This window comes from Tupaia chinensis, unplaced genomic scaffold (assembly GCF_000334495.1).
Source record: "Tupaia chinensis unplaced genomic scaffold, TupChi_1.0 Scaffold144542_1, whole genome shotgun sequence".
Classification (NCBI taxonomy): domain Eukaryota; kingdom Metazoa; phylum Chordata; class Mammalia; order Scandentia; family Tupaiidae; genus Tupaia; species Tupaia belangeri.
In genome coordinates this window covers 57144-62364 of record NW_006204402.1, presented here as the reverse complement: position 1 = coordinate 62364, position 5221 = coordinate 57144, and the positions used below count along the sequence as shown (strand labels likewise).

At 38.0% G+C, this 5221-nt stretch overlaps 1 pseudogene; it reads right to left on the bottom strand.

Moving 5' to 3' along the window:
- Positions 1–987, bottom strand: part of LOC102477889 (vasculin-like) — a 1619-nt pseudogene extending 632 nt beyond the window's left edge.
- Positions 988–5221: the final 4234 nt, after the last annotated feature.

The window sequence follows — 5221 nt, the reverse complement described above, 5'->3', positions numbered from 1 at the left end:
CTCTTTCACTGAAGTGTTGATGGAATTAAATTATTTGCAGTTGATCTATAAAATTGTCATTAAAATTGTCAACACTATATGTAGACTCACAGGGAAAAGAAATCCCAACTTTATTTTCTTTAGTTTGTTTTTTCCATTGTGTAGGCTTTTTTTTTTTTAGAGGTTTTTGCTATAGGGCGCATGCACTCGCCAGACAGACAGAGAGAGACATAGAGACAGAAAGCGAGAAATCACCCCCCAGGGGGATGGTCATGCCGCAATCCCTTCTCCTCCATTCTCCTCTCGGGATCTTGGGCACGTACGCACACGCACCCGGCGTGAGTTCTAAGCCACCGGGTCCGGGATGCAAACCACGATCGACTACGTGCGAATTCAGCGACATAGCCATTACGCTAACTGCTGGTTCCCCATTGTGTAGGCTTTGTAAGTAGAGCAGCAGGTTTAGAGACTGAGCTTTCAAAAACATTTGGACTAGTTCCGTTCTTATCTGGCTGTGACTGAAGATTTCCTACTACTGGGAATGCAGATAGTCTTTTCTATTACTTTTCCTAATGACCAGCATCCTTGAAGCTCTAGATTTAGGATTCATAGGAGATTCTAAGAGAGGAGCTTGGGAGAGATTTTTGGTTGTGTATGTGTGTACCTGGGTATGTAGGCCCCATACACCTGTAGCTAGTGATTTATTCTGATTTGGTTCTCTTTCATATTCAGGATTTAAAGATGGAAAATCCTCAGCCTCAAACCATTTGTGTTCTCTCTTTTCTTCTTTCCTCCCAGTTTCATTGTCATGCATGTTATTTTCATGTAGTCCTTGGCTTTTTCCAGAATAGAAAATACTAGTACAATAATGGGAACTTCCACCATGTTATTGCTCCTCAATGATTTATGTTTTCAGTACGATTTCTTCCGTGTGTACCCCATCCAATTTTTTTTATTTCCTTCCAAATTTATCTCCATTAGGATGTCCAATATCAGAATCAAAGTCATCAGAAAAGTTCATTCAGCAATGATTCATATCATAACGATTTTCTGTCCAGGCAAAGTTTTCAAAATTCAGTGATGATGAGGCTACCTGTGGCTTCAGAACCTTACACCCAGGACCCTTGGACTTCCCCACCCCTACTCGTCTCTGGACTTCAGTTTGGATCCTTGGGAATTTAAGACGAACTCACATCCCCACCCCACCCCACCTGCAAACCGGTTTGAGCCTGCCAGTATTTCAGGACACCAGGCTGCCTGCAGCTGCAGGCCCTTACACCCAGGACCCATCACTCATCCTCTGCCCCTTCTCCACTTGCCTTTGGACTCTCTGAATTTTAGTGTTTTGAATAGCACATCACATGATTTTCTTATTTCTTTTTTCTTTTCTCTTTGCTCTTGAGGTGTTGCATATTAGGTCAGTTGAAGGCTCACCACTCCTTAGAAACAGAGAGGACTTTAGGTCCCCCAAGACCACTGACAACAGTACATGGTACTGGTGAGAAAAAGGTAGGCCAACCAGAAGAGAAATCACCAATTTTCTAATCCTGTACACCTTTTAACACTCAGAGATACCTTAAATAAGTTAGGAAGTAGCATATAGATCTCCCAATGACTAGGAACAATCACAGAGGCTCAAGAAGTATGAGCAACCAACAAAGGCCTCTCCCTCAAAGGAAATGATCAAGCCTACATCACCCACAGTCAATAGAATGGATGTCGTGGATATGTCTGATAAGGAATTCAGAATATTAGTAGTGACCAAACTAACTGAGATGGAAGAGAAAAGAGACAAGGAGCTCCAGGAGATAAGGAAGTCCCTTCATGACTTGAAAGAAGAAAGAGATACCTTAAATAAGAACCAGAAGAAACTTCTAGGGTTGAAAAATGTGATACAGGAAATCAAAACCTCCTTTGAAAGTATTAAAAGTATGTTACATCAGGCATAAAATTGAATCTCTGATGTAGAAGACAAAATATCTAATCTATAAAAAAGTATCAAAAAGATTGAGAAAACAACCATGAAAAAATGAGGATAATATATGAGGAATACTAGATACCACCAAGTGCCCCAACATCTGGATAATTGGAACCCCAGAAGAGAAAGAAAATAATAAGGGCATAGATAATTTATTCCATGAAATCCTGGAAGAAAACTTTCCAAACCTAGGAAGGTATTCAAATATCTAGACCCAAGAAATACATAGGACCCCGAGTAGAATCAACCCAAGAAGATTCTCTCTAAAACACATCATAGCCAGACTGGCAAAAACAAAAGACAAAGATAAGATACAAAAGTTGGCAAGAGGGAAATGTCAAGTTACTTACAAAGGTCACCCAATCAGGCTAACATCGGATCTCTCAGCTGAAACAATGCAGGCAAGGGAAGAATGGAGAAATATAGTCAATGTGTTGAATGAAAAACAATTTCAACCAAGAATACTATACTTGTCCTGATTATCTTTAATATGGGAAAAAAGATAAAAACATTCTTGGATAAACAAAATCTGAAGGAATTTAGTAACTCCAGACCAGTTCTTCAAGAGGTTCTGAAGGGAGTGCTATACCAGGAAGACTAAAAAGTCAGAAAGACAGTTATATGAGAACAAAAAGCAACCAGAGACATAGACTGGCTGAATGGATACAAAAACAGAAACCTTCTATCTGTTGCCTACAAAAAACTCACCTTATGGATAAAGAAATACATAGACTAAAAGTAAAGGGCTGGAAAAAGATGTTCCATGCAAACGGAAAGCAAAAAATAGCGATATTGATTTCAGACTAAATAGATTTCAAGACAAAGACTGTACGAAGAGACAAAAAAGGGCATTATATAATAGTAAATGGGGTAATCCAGACAGAAGACATAACCCTTATAAATACCTATGCACCCAACTCAGGTGCACCTAAATATGTGAAGAAAGACTTCTGGAGCTACAAGGAGAGATAGGGAGAAACACTATAATTGTTAGAGATCTCAACATTCCATTATCTCCTTTAGACAGATTGTCTAGGCAGACAATGAATAGAGAGATACAGGACCTAAATGATACTATAAATCAAATGGGCTTGACAGATATCTATAGAACTTTTCACCCTACGTCCATCACAAAACATTTTTCTCACCTTGACATGGAACCTTTTCAAAGATTGATCATATGTAAGGACACAAATCAAGACTTTACAGATTCAAAGGCATAGAAACTATACCCAGCATCTTCTCTGATCATGATGGAATTACGCTCAAGATTAATTTCAAGAGACACCCTCAAAAATACACAAACACAAGGAAACTGAACAACCTACTTATGAATGACTTCTTCACTACTGAAGAAATTAACTCTGAAATCAAAATATTTATGGGAAAAAATGACAATGACTACATAAGTGTGCATAACCTATAGGTCATGACAAAAGCAGTCATAAGAGGGAAATTCATAGCAATTAGTGCACATAAGAAAAGGATGGAAAGATGGCAAGTAGATAACCTAACATCATGCATGCCTCAGAGAATTAGAAAAACAACAACAAACAAACCCCAAAAATGCCAGGAGAAAAGAAATAATAAAGGTTCCAGCAGAAATAAATGAAATAGAAAATAAACAAACTGTACAGAAAATAAATGAAAGCAAAAGCTGGTTCTTTGAAAAGATTAAAAATATTGGCACACCATTGGTTAGACTAACCAAGAAGAAGAAAGGAAAAAACCAGATTAATCAAATATGTGATAAAACAGGCAATATTACAACAGATACAGTAGTAATACAAAATATCATTAGAGGATACTATGAGTGACTATATGCCAACAAACAAGATAACTTGGAGGAGATGGATAAATTCCTGGATGCATATAATCTAGCAAGATTGAATCAGGAGGACATAGAGAACCTGAATAGATCCATAACGAGCGAGGAGATAGAATCACTAAAAAATAACCTCCCAACAAAGAAAAGCCCAGGTCCAGATGGCTTCACTTATGAATTCTACAAAACTTTTAAAGAAGAGTTAATGCCTATCCTACTAAAATTATTTTTAAAGATTCAAAAGGAAGGAAACCTTCCAAATTTATTTTATGAAACCTCCATCATCCTCATTCCCAAAACATTTTAGGACATGACAAAAAATGAAAACTACAGACCAATATCATTGATGAATACAGATGCAAAAATTCTCAACAAGATACTCCCAAATCTATCCAGTGACATATAACAAAGATTATTCATCATGGCCAGGTAGGCTTTATCCCAGGGATGCAAGGGTGGTTCAACACACCAAGACCATAAATTTAATACACCACATTAACAGAAAGATAAAAAACCACATGATCATTTCAATTGATGTGCAGAAAGCATTTGATAAAATACAACATTCTTTTATTATTAAGACCCTCAGTAAGATTGGTATAGAAGGGTCATTTCTCAACACAATAAAAGCCATCTATGAAAAACCTGCAGTGAACATTATACTGAATGGGGGAAAGCTAAAAGCCTTCCCACTAAATGTGCGTACTAGGCAAGGCTGCCCACTTTCTCCACTGCTCTTTAATATAGTACTGAAAGTCTTAGCTAATGCAATCAGAGAATAATATAAAAGGCATTACAATAGGCAAAGAAGAGTTAAAATATCTTTACTCGCAGATGACATGAGGGCATACTTAGAAGACCCAAAGATCTCCATGAACAAACTTCTTTCTTTTTTTTTTTTTTTTGGAGAGGTTTTTGCTATAGGGCACGTGCGCTCACCAGACAGACAGAGAGAGACATAGAGACAGAAAGTGAGAAATCATCCCCCAGAAGGGACGGTCATGCTGCAATACCATCTCCTCCATTCTCCTCTGGGGATGATGGGCAAGCACGCACATGCATCCGGCGTGAGTTTTAAGCCACCGGATCCGGGACATGAACCGCGGTCGACTACATGAGAGTCCAGCGACATAGACATTACCCTAACTGCTGGTTCCCTATGAACAAACTTCTTGAAGTAATAAGTGAATACAATAAAGTGGCAGGATACAAAATCAACATCCAAAGATCTATAGCATTTCTATATATGAACAACAAGTTGAATGCAGTAGAGCTGAAGAAAGAAATTCCTTTCACCATAGCCACACGATGCATAAGATACCTAGGGATAAACCTAAGAAAATCGAAGACCTCTATAAAGAAAACTATGAAAATCTTAAAAAAGATATTGAAAGTGACATAAAAAAGTGGAAGGACATCCCATGCTACTGGATCGGAAG